Source organism: Eleginops maclovinus, chromosome 13, assembly GCF_036324505.1.
Source record: "Eleginops maclovinus isolate JMC-PN-2008 ecotype Puerto Natales chromosome 13, JC_Emac_rtc_rv5, whole genome shotgun sequence".
Classification (NCBI taxonomy): Eukaryota; Metazoa; Chordata; class Actinopteri; order Perciformes; family Eleginopidae; genus Eleginops; species Eleginops maclovinus.
The window spans coordinates 290,841-303,272 of record NC_086361.1 but is presented as its reverse complement, the minus strand read 5'-3'; the positions used below and the strand labels follow the sequence as shown (position 1 = coordinate 303,272).

The 12,432-nt window shown below is 40.6% G+C and overlaps 1 long non-coding RNA gene across 1 annotated transcript; it reads right to left on the bottom strand.

Moving 5' to 3' along the window:
- Window positions 1-472: 472 nt before the first annotated feature.
- LOC134874843 (uncharacterized) lies at window positions 473-11,367 on the bottom strand. Its single transcript, XR_010167131.1, has 4 exons — window positions 11,279-11,367; window positions 5,459-5,673; window positions 5,165-5,356; window positions 473-604 (listed from the first exon to the last, which is right to left on the bottom strand). It is a non-coding gene; the product is annotated as an uncharacterized LOC134874843 (long non-coding RNA).
- Window positions 11,368-12,432: the final 1,065 nt, after the last annotated feature.

Here is a 12,432-nt window from a genome sequence, read left to right as displayed (position 1 = left end):
AAAAACACCCAAAATACCTAGTATTAGTTATACCCATTACAAGTAATTTTTTTGCATGAACATGGCAAAGGAGCACTCTATTTACACTTGGGCCTTGGGCTTCTAGCACATAACATGCACATCTATGCTGAGCCTTGGAAATATTACTTAATCATGTATGCCACAAGAACTAATGTAGTCAAGTTCAGGTCATAAAATTCCCCTCTGAAACATTGATATGTAAATTATGTTCGTACAGAAGAAAGTAACAGAACGTAACAGAACGTTAAAATCTCTTAAGCTTGTGTTACCACAGACCTTTTTTCAGACATCTAACCAAAAACACACATACAAAAAAAAAACCCCCACTGACTTTGAGGTGAAGGAACCGCAAGTGCTAACATGCTGACTCATCTCAAGGTTTTAGGATTCATTCCTGCAGCACGCTAGGTTCACAGGTTAAGCGTGTTTAAGTTCAATGAGACCAACATGTGGAGGTATTTTTATTTTATTAGTTCTGTAATTGTGCCCCAATCAGCCGATTTCGGATGTATCCCCTGAGGCTCTTCATCTGCTCCTGCTGGACCATGGCAGGATCTGCATCTTTGAGCAGGGCTTCAGCATTCTGAAAGACACAATTAGAAAACATTCAGTGGCTCACAAACCATGCCCCTTATAGCATCTACAATATACAGTATAAATACATTTAAACATTTTACTAATCATTTCATGCCCCACCCTTGTGTGGCTTTAAGTTTAACCCACAAACAAACAAATAAACTCTTAATAACAAGGCCATTTAAAAATCTGTGCTATTGAAAAAACAATACTTTCCATCGGCACAAAAAGGCCGCAGCTTGAGCCATCCTGCTGTTTGTCAAATGGGACTTTTTGTAGGGTCCATCCATTCAGACACTCGCCTGTTGAAGCACTTTGTGGTGTATTAAATCTGTTCATACATACAGTTAGTTACATCGGTTCATAATACAGCTAGCTACTCTCTGAGTTCATGAAGAGTGCAGAGAAGACGTTGTTCAGGGCCATATGGTGGGCAGTCGGATGTTGTATAATAACCTCCGAAGTATGTTAGGGGGCCCATATGAACGGATACATGTCACTTAGTGAGGCATACATTGTTATTGATTACTTCCTGTGAGCACAAACACTTTGGACGCGCACATACATGTTTCTCCTATAAAGTTTATGTGGAAAGACAGTTCGGGGGGACTTCCACAATTGGCTCTGGGAACCTCGTATTGCCCGTGTTGGTGTATGATACTATGCTGTTGTAATAAAACTTATTATATACAAGCTGGTGTCTCCGGAGACTTCTTCATCATCTTCACAAACATCGCTACGAAATATACTTCAGACTCGGCGTCACGATCTTGCGATCTTCAGGTGACTCTACAACACATCTCCTGCCAAGGCGTCACAGTCCGGTGAGCATTTGTTGGGTTGGATGTGTGTACCTCGCACCGGGCGAACTGATGTGTGGGGATATGCCATGTTTGTGTTGATGTTGGAGTGAGACTCTGTTCTAAATTGGGAATTTATTGCGTAGTGCACGATGCAATAGGGGGTGTGTATAGAAGTAAAAGAAGTAGGGAAACAGGAATAGGAAGGAATATAGGTATCAGTGGCGGGCCGTGCATTTCACACCTAGGCCTTCAGTGATGTCCTACACAGTCCTACCTGAATTATTCCACCTCTTAATACCATCATTATGACGCCATGGCTCTAGAAACTATACATTTAGACAGAAACGCAGTATAACCGGGCGTTGCATCACCTTAACATAGTCAAGTACAACAGAGTTATATTAATATTTCCGAAGCATTTATAATCAATACATCAGCATTTACAGTTAACTTAATTAATCAGATTATCTGACAAACCGCTCCTTGACACCTGTGTCCGTCACATAACGCAGGACAAGTGCCAGCTGTGCTACATTACCCACATCTGACGTCTCGTCCACCATAACAGCGACAAAGGGTGCTTTTTTAATCTTCATTTTGATCTCTTCTCCCATCACTTCAGCAATAGCATAAATCAGGTCGTTTTGTATTTTGCCTGACGTCCCAGTAAACATGTTGTTTGTGTGCAGGTGGTAATGCAAATCTGTGCTGTTCTCAGCAAGACAAGAAAGAAGCTCCACGTAGCCTAGTTTCCTCTGTTTCTGGACTCGGCGCTTTCATCGTGTCCCCTAAATGAAAGTTCCTGTTTACCCAAAAACAGGACACAATCAATCAGTCTTTCAATATTTCCCTATTTTTGTTCACCCTTTCGTTGTGGAGCTCCGTTTCCCTGGGCACTTGTTCGTTGAGCTGTAGATCCACTCGGGTGTCCCCAAAGGTTTTCAAAAGCACCAGTGCTTCCAAGTGCCCAGCCGTGCTTTGGTGTCTCGTTGCTGCCTTGGTTAGACAACTCAAGTTTGCAAATTTAGTGTGGCTCCAAACACCAAATCGATCAGTTGCAAATACCAGGCATTCCCGGCAGTACAATTTGCAGTGCCTCTCGGAGGCTGTGAGCCAGGGGTACCGCTCGTAGTTTCCCTGCTGTGCTAGGCTCGCTAGCGTTGGAGTTGGTCGTTCCCTTTTCAAGATGTGTAGCTTTACTTGAAAAGTTCGTTTTGAAAATGGCGTTGTTATTATATCTTCGACCAAATTGATCTCTTCTCCTCCTTCAGCCATTGTGGGTTGAAAAAAATAGCTTGTAGAAATCTACACAAATTAGCTCGCTCAAGTTCTAGTTATGTTTGCTAGCTTTGCCCATAGACTGTATGGCTCTGCCTACTGCCTAGCTCTGCCTCTCAATAGTGCGTATCCAATCAGAAGATGTGCACGTGCTAACGTTAGCGTACGCCTGCTAGCTGGCCCGTTGTCGCCACCCTCGAAATCTGATTGGTTAACGCCACAATTTTGTTTGCGTTCACTTTAAGCTACAGCCGCCCGCACTGTTGATTCTGAAGGCCTAAGGGCAGATTTCTTTGACCCTAGCAACACATTATGGCTGAAATATGATTGGATAAAAGCTCTAACATAAAGGCCAGCCCTCCAAATCTCGTTCTGAGGCTGGAAGCAGCGCAGCCAAGACGAACGCTATAAAATGAAGAGAATAGACTATGGGGAATAATTTAATACGTATTTGTGGAAAAAATATATCAAAATTTAATTTATATTCTGATGATGTTTAGGCCAGCAGAGAAGGCCTTGCTGGCCCTGACGGCCCACCACTGATAGGTATAAATAAAGGATGTGAAGTTAAAAGCAAAAGGGTAGAATAAGCCTAATTAGTAACGAGAAAGGGAGCTACATAACGGTGCAAGATTAACGAAGATGGGCCCTCAGCTTCTTAACGGTAAGACATTTGTAAAGTAGACACTGCTTGAAAATTGACTTTGAAAGATAGTCGGATTTGGAAGGTAAGGTAAATAACCCTGGGCCCAGGGCAATTGGATAACGGTAAAAATATAGAAAGGAATAAGGATAAAGGAAATAAGAGCAAAAGGAAAACGGAGCCGCGGATTTGGATAAAGCCCTCAGAACAGCCCAACATTTGAGGGAGAGATACGGAGGAGAGAAGAGATTCAGTAAAATCCAGGAAAAGGATTCTGTGTACTGTTAAAACATATGAGCCTCTTTGAAGACAATGTTTTGACTTCATACTAGTAAAATATATGAGCCTCCAAGAAGAGGACATTTTGAAACAGTAAAAAATATATATGAACTTTTTCTCAGAGGACTTTTATTTGGCTAAAACTGATGAGTTTCTGGGGAACATTTTCGAATCTGCTACAAACGATGAGTCTCTGTTAAGGGAACATTTTTAAATTGGTTAAAGTGTATGAGCCCCCAGAAAAGACGTTTATGATTTTGAAGAAAAATGAAGAGATCATTTGAGATATTTATATGCCTATGCAGGACTATGAAGTAACTTTTTGAAGTAATATACAAACACTGGTTATCCATTGAGTTTGTCTTTGCCAAACGGAGACCTGCAACTTCAATTTCTTTTTCTATTTTATTCTGTTGGAGTTTGGTTGAGAAAGGGGGGTCTCCTCCTTCCTCCCTATCATCTGTATGTGGGGGAGCTGAAACGCAGACAGGGGGCTGCAGAGGACGTGAAAACCTGGCCAGGATACGATAGGGACTGAGGATTGCTGACGACAGAGGGTGCAGCATCAATCCAGTCTGAATCTAGGCCAGTGCAGTTCTTGTCCACAACTCTTTAATACCTGCTTTTTGACTATATTCAAGTGTGTTCATTTATAGTTACCATCACTGATATGCCTTTGGTGTACTTTCATATATTTTATTATATGAGTATTTAAACACTTCTAAACCGAATTGGGGTTAATAAACTGCAGGATTTGCATTCACGAGTATACCTGCTGTAGTTGGTTTGGAATAAGGCTTGGCAACAGACTGAGTACACGCATTTGAAATATTTATTAGAGTGTTAAGTTTTGGAGCTTGACTCTGTTGGGAGCGCATGAGCGTGGATTATTGGTTGTCGGTTCGGACTATAGTACCAGTGGCGTTGTTTTGGTGGCTTTGTTTTTATGGAAATAAGCTGTTCAGTCCCTTACAGTGGGGCATTCTTTTATATCTTTTTACATTGAAATACTAAATTACAATCGAGTAATGAATTGAGCTAACCCTAACCCTAAACACTGTAGTCTTTGTCATTCTTTCCAATGCAGATTTGACTGCAGTCAGATTTTTGTAGCTCTTCAGCCACTATTTTGAAACCTCTGTCACTTAGGATTTTCGATAAATCCATTGCCATCTGGCTGTCACAGCGAGTATCCAACAACTGATACATGGTCATTGTTGACTCCTGGAAACTCTTCTCATATTCTTTACTGGCCATGAATCTGATCAATTCAATAAGGCTTTCAGAAACTGAGAGATTTGGTTCAAGGAACATCTTCAGTTTTTGGAAATGACTTTCAATCCTGTTATTTGTGTTATTTCCCATGGTGGGCATGTTCTTTCTAAAGACATGAGCCCACATTTCTCTTTGGGCATCCCAGTTGGTCAGAAAATAATCCACAAATCTCTTGTCTGGGCATTGCTCTTTCAGGTTCTACAGAGTCTACAAATACAATGTCAGGGTTCCTCTCAAATGCGTGACACATTTCTGGGGACTGAATAAAAAGCATTTGGAAAAGTCCTACCTTGTCAGCCACTATTTCTGCTGTTTATCCTTTTTCTTTCAAGTTTTTGACAATATTCACCATCATTTCAGCTTCACTTTAGTCTTTTCGTGCAATTTTTTTAACTTGCTGTTTGATGTTGTGTATGTCTTTAAGCTTGAGGTGCTTTCCATGACTTTTTTTGAAAAAGCTCTTCAGGGTGGATGAACTGACCTACATGTAAGAAAATTGCAAAAACGTTAAAAAAAATAATGAAAAGTATATCATTATATTTACTTTCTAGTCTCACAAAATGCACTTGTGTTACCGACTCACCTTTAACCGTGACAGCCTTTCAATTTCAGCTCTTTCTTCTGCATTTGGGCGCCTATTTTTGGGGTATTTGTGAAAAAGCAGACGAGATATATGATGGTTGTGTTCATACTCCACTCTTGTGACACAGAGTTTCCCCTTTTTCCGGTCATAGCGAAGCTGAATGGCCATGGAACACTCCATCCGCAGATAATGCTGGAATGGCCTCACATGTTTGCCTATAGTCAAATAACACAGACATGACTTAGCACTTCTAAATAGTGTCCCTCTTTGGTAACACCTTATAATACGTCATATATATGCCTTTAGTTAATAGTGAACACATAAAGCCAATTTGTAGTGTTTACTATAGTACAGAGGGTATAGACAACTATATACCTTCTCTGACATGCATGGAGTCACCAGCCGCTTATTTTCACCTGCATGCGAGGACCTTCACTGGCAGGTCATAACATGTGTAGAGGTTAATGATATTCTAATGAAATATCATTGACTAATGATTTGTTTATGATTATTTCATGATTTACTACTATGACTTACAACACAAGTGATATGTTAACATAGCACATATTAATTATTTACAAACATGTTGTTGATGACTAGTTCATTATTAGCAAAAGGTTTACAAATGACTTGACATGATTTATTACAGGTTTATAGATGACTTGTAACACGTTTCACCCACTGCAAAGTTTCACAGTAAGTAGCATTCAACTTGGCTAACTAACTTCTAGCTAGCATTAGCTAAACTAGCTGCATACGCTATTCATAGAACAAGAACAAGTATGCGCATTAGACCATTTTAATTTTAAATTTAATTATACAAACCGTGAGAAAACATTGCGTTGTTGGAAAGGGTATATGTTGTCTTTAATATATCACACCTTTTATGTTTGGGATCACTAAATATGCTCGGTGTGTGAACCGTCTTCCATCCTTCACCCCACTTTGGCCATGACTTTGGCGCCTATGCTTTACGGCATGAAGTGACGTGCAGGTGCACCATCGAGAGTATCCTGACTGGCTGCATCACCGCCTGGTATGGCAGTTGCACCGCCCTCAACCGTAAGACTCTACAGAGTGTGGTGAAAACTGCTCAGCACATCACCAGGACGGAGCTGCCATCCATGGAGGACCTCTACACCCAGCGGTGTAGGAAGAAGGCCGGTAGGATATTAAAGGACCCCAATCACCCCAGCAACAGTCTGTTCTGTCTGCTGCCGTCTGGCAGACGGTACCGCAGCATCCGGACCAAGACTACCAGACTCAGAGACAGTTTTATACCACAGGCTATAAGACTGCTGAACTCCTGAGCTGTGTGAATGTCTACTCACATCCTTTTATAGTACACACATACATATATATATATATATATATATATATATATTATACACATCTGCCATACATATCTGTTTATAGTACACATATCTATATATTATACATATCTGCCATATACATCTGCTATACATAATATATGCATCTGTCCATACCTCCTCATTCAACAGTGTAAAGTATTTAATTACTTTCAATGTATTCCAAATATGTATATATTTCACATCCTCAAATCTTTATTGTTGTTATTGTAAATATTCTTCTCTCTTTTTGCACTACTTTATTTATCTTATTTGCACCATGTATGTGGAGTTGTTGGAGGAGCACGCGACATAAGATTTTCATTGCCAACATATACGTTGTATCTGCTGTGCATATGACAAATAAAACCTTGAAACCTTGAAACCTTGAAACCTTGCAACCTTGCATGCGACACAGTTTAGTTTTTTTTTGTGGCTTTTTGAGTGATGAAGGGGGCGAGTGTGGGTGTAAATAGCCGAATAGCTAACGTGTGACTATTTTCATCCGGGTGCAAATAGACACTCCGTTCTATTTTTTAGTATATCTTTTTGACTAAACAAGGTACAAACATGAAATAAATGTGCTTTTGTAAGTTTGCCTACATGAGCAATTCGATGCCATATTCAGATTTGAGATGTAATGTGAAGAAACTGCTTCGATATTGAAAAAATAGTTGTTTTTAACTATGAATAATTACTCAGTTATTATTATTATTACTATTATTATTGATAATAACAATAACAATAATAATATCAGGCTACATTAACTTACTTTGTATTTTGTTTTGAGGTAAAATGTACAACCAAATGTACAAAAAGTTACAAACTTGAATTAAATGTTCACAGGTTTTCACACATGGGGAATTTATCATCCTGTCCTGATTTAGATCAAGTGTCAATAATCAGCTTGAAAATCACACAAGTTTAGAGAAAAACGTGGTCATTAGTGATAAAGAAGTTGTCAATCAAATAAGATCAAAAGCAGAAAGATACATAGGTCATGGTTTTATTCATTGAACTATATCCCAGTAGAAGTACAGTTACAGCTTATTCGCAGTCCTCTTCAGTGTTCTGGCAAGTGTTGTCAAGTTTCCTGCAGTTGCATGCGTCTATACATTCCATGTGACTCTTTCTGAATAGAATAGAATATAATAGAATAGCATAGAAAGATTACCACTAGTACAAGTACAGGTACATTGGAATAGATGTTACAGTTATCCTTACAATTACTTTGTTCCTTTGTTACTTTTTTCCCTCAGTTATAGGTTCACAACTATCAGGTTATGGGTTAAACAATCTGTTAATAACAAACAGTCAGCAGTATAAACTCTGGCAGGCTGATATTTTCTACCACTCTATCATATTTGTACAATCTTGTACACAATGATCAACATCAGCTAATCTCCTATACACATACCTGCAGCTGCAGCGTTGGCTGAGGCATCCCTTGGTACACCAACATGAAGTGAATTCCCTGCAGGCTTTAGGCATAGGTGGCAGAGACATTAGCCGTGGCACTAACTGACCTTCCTTGTGCATCAATTCCATTTCATCCACTGGAGGAAGATCAGGATGTGGCAGGTGAGCTTGATTCCAGATTGTCGCTTGATAGTGTGAACGCATGATATGAAACTTCACTGAGGAGGTTGGAGGCAGAGTCTCCTGTGGACAACCTTTGCAAAACAACTTCACTCTTGCTTTGTTGCATGTATCAACCTCGGGCACACCATACATCTTACCGATGTATTTCTCTGTTGAATACCTTCTGTGAGAGGGCCCTTCCCAAGGCCAGTAAGATCGGTGTGATGTTGCTCAAACACCTACCAGGCTGTTTTCTTTCCGTGACCGCTGAACTGAGACACACTATCACAGCCAGTGATGGCATGGAAGGCAAGGAGTGTGTCCACTTGATCATCAGATAGTAACTTGCGAATGTCATGTACTGGAAAATACTTTGGATCCTTTGATGTCCCGGTTTTCATGTAGAGATGGGTACATCTGATTCTGTCATGATGTGCTAGAAGTAGAAGAAGCACGTCTGTGTCACGCGCTGAAGCGACTATTGTGTCCATAGGAGCCTGGATGTAGTGCAAAATCAGTTGTGTATCAGCCTCCTCATGGTCAGCACTCAGAGAGGAGATTTCAAGTTCTGGATCTGATGACTTGACAGTGGTCACTGCAGCAAACCTACCTGATACTACAACCACAGGCTCATGTTCTGGGCAGTGTTCCATCAGATGGTTTGAGAGTAGCCGAGCGAGATCTGCTTTGTTCTCTTCCAGTGCCATGAAGCTCGACCAGTCTGCTGGAAATAGAACAGAATCATTCACAATTTCTCTGCGTACTGGTCGGTGGCACTGTTTACGTTTCTTTTTTGTCCCTGTTTTGATGGATTCGTCATGGTACCAAATCAACCCTCTGGTACTTCTCTCCCATCTTCAACACTTTGTCAGCAAACATGTTGGCATAGTTGCCGAATGTTGTACTGTCAGGCGGCTTCCCAAGTGCCATTACAAGTGCTTGGCCATCAATAAGCAAGCAGATGGGTTCCTGAAGGGGCACATCTGCAGGGGTTTGGATATGTTTTGTCAGTATATTTGCTAAAACAGATTTGTTAGTGGAATGTAGACTGCCGTTAGTTGCGGCCAGAGATGGCGGGATGGGCATGAGTCCATGCTGGAGAATATTTTCCAGGTCTACCTTGCGACCTGCTCTATAAGCTGTGATGAGCCTTTGCATACAAAGAGGCAAAAGTTTTGGCTTTGTTTTTTCGAATGGGTGACTTCAGATCCAAGTGTGGTCACTGTCTGGAGGTTCATTCAGACGTTTGTTCACAAACACTTTCATGTGTGCCTGTCCAAGGTGTTCTGCACCAAGCAGAGATTCTTGAATCTGGGGTGTGACCATGTCCACGACCACGAGAAAGGCTAAGCTTGGGGTGGGGTTGGGTTATATTGGGGATGGCAAAGATTCCATTACAGCACATTTGACACATTTTACTTCAAAACAAAATACAAAGTAAGTAAAAGTAGCCTGATAATAATAATAATAATAATAACTGAGTAATTATTCATAGTTAAAAACAAAAATTTTCGCAATGTATAGGCAGTTTCTTCACATTACATCTCAAATCTGAATATGGCATCGAATTGCCCATGTAGGAAAACTTACAAAAACACATTTATTTCATGTTTGTACCTTGTTTAGTCAAAAAGATATACTTAAAAATAGATTTCAGCCTGGCGGTGGCGGCCATGTTGGATTTCTCAATTGTTAGGTATTTTGGGACATTTTTGAGCTTCATATAGCCTACGGCAGATTTGGATTCAGCACCCCTTAATACCCCTAGAAATGTTGTATATTATAAATATTCACAAAATGACTTCAGCACTTTAAATAAGCATATTTTAAGAAATTCTGCCTAGACTACAATAAATGACTTCACTTTGCGCTTCAATTGACTGTCCAAATCCGCAGAAAGATCAGAAATCCTGTTTAAAACTGTGTTTCTTGTCAGGCTGATATTTGCAAAAGCCTGACTCTTTTCAGGGCACACACTCTCTGCAGCCTTCAGCATGCATGTTTTCACAAATTCACCCTCACGATATGGTTTTGAAGCCAGTGCAATTTCATTAGCAATAAGGTAGCTGGCTTTCACTGCAGCATCACTGATTTCTCAGCTATGAGTAAACACAGAAGGCTGTTTCTTCAGACACGCCAACAGTTCATTCCCCTTATTTATTCTCTGTTGTCCTTGCAAGTTGTTGTATTTTTCGGCATGAAGAGTCTCATAGTGGTGCCGAAGGTTATATTCTTTCAGCACTGAAACATGCTGTGAACACACCAAACACACAGGTTTCCCATTCACTTCCCTGAATAAATAGGACGATGACCATTTTTCTTGGAAATACTCTGCACTCTGTGTCCACTGTTCTTCTTTTTGACAGAGACATTTTGGGGCAATGAGAGTGCCAAAGCGCGTAATGTTCAAAGGAAAAGACGTAATAGGCAGAAACAAGGCAACTCCGGGCTAAATGTAGTTGCTATAACGTTACTTGCTCAGCCCCGGTATAAACAGTTTGCTTGCTTAACAGAATTGCTATTGCGACATCCAGTGGACACATTTAGAACCGCAGTTTCGTTCATTGAAAAATTGCAGTTCATTATTATACTGTACCAGAGATGGGAGTAAGTCACACATATGCAAGTCTCAAGCAAGTCTCAAGTCTTAACCTTCAAGTCTCAAGCAAGTCCCAAGTCATTTTTGTGAGAGTCGAGTCAAGTCAAGTCAAGTCATAGCTTAGGTCAAGCAAGTCACAAGTCAAGTCATAGAAATATAATAACCTGGAAGACAACCGTCTTAAAACTTTAAGAGACTGCAGCCTAAGTTTTATGTAGCCCTCCTTAACACAAAAGGGCTAACAAATAGAGGAAGGGGATATAAGGCTAAAGAATAATTATAAATACTCACTCGGACCAGCAGGATCAGAATTACTAGGAACGACTACAGGGCCTGGTGTACCAAACAATAATTACCAGACAGAGTACTCAACACAGTAGTTTGTCTTGGGAACAGCAGCAAACCACTTCCTTTTATTTACAATCATTTTTTCAACATGTTGCAAAAGACAGTCCTTTTTTTAAATGTGTTGCAAAAGACAGTCCTTTTTTTTAATGTGTTGCAAAAGACAGTCCTTTTTTAATGTGTTGCAAAAGACAGTCCTTTTTTTAATGTGTTGCAAAAGACAGTCCTTTTTTTAATGTGTTGCAAAAGACAGTCCTTTTTTTAATGTGTTGCAAAAGACAGAAGACAAAGAAGTGCAAGAAGGAATGAACTTGAACAAATACAACTTCTATGTCCACTACTCCTTCAAAAAGGCCTCACTCTCTCATACTGTATGTTGTGAATGTGTGTGTGTGTGTGTGTGTGTGTGTGTGTGTGTGTGTGTGTGTGTGTGTGTGTGTGTGTGTGTGTGTGTGTGTGTGTGTGTGTGTGTGTGTGAGGGGGAGAGAGAGAGAGAGAGAGGGTGTGTGTGTGTGTGTGTGAGAGAGAGAAAGAGAGTGTGTGTGTGTGTGTGAGAGAGAAAGAGAGAGAGAGTGTGTGTGTGTGTGTGAGAGAGAGAGAGAGTGTGTGAGAGACAGGGATTCCACGCTGACCAAACTCACACTCAAACATTTCTTTGAATGAGCAGCTTGTATGGAGAATGTGGCTCAACCTGGAGGCTTTCGCAATGGCTGCACCAACAATTCTGGTCTCTTTCAGGCCATCTCTCATGACCAGTTGCAGTGGATGTGCAAAACACTGCATTCTGCATTCACTCTTCGCCATGATAAAGAGGTCAACCCTCTCTTGATCCTCTGGTGATAGGTCATTCCACAGATCAGCATCGTCTAGGTCTTATTCTTCCTCTTGACCTGGAAAGCAGGTGGTGAAGGCCTTCTTCATGTTGGCCGCATTATCACAGATAATGTGGTCCAACTTCCTTCTCAGCTTGAAATCTTCACACACCTGCTGAAACTCCTCACAAATCCTTTCACCAGTATGTGATCCTTTGAAACGGCTGCATGCCAGTAAAGCCGACTTTAAGAAGAGGGAGTCATCAGCTGAAGTCATCAGCCAGTGTA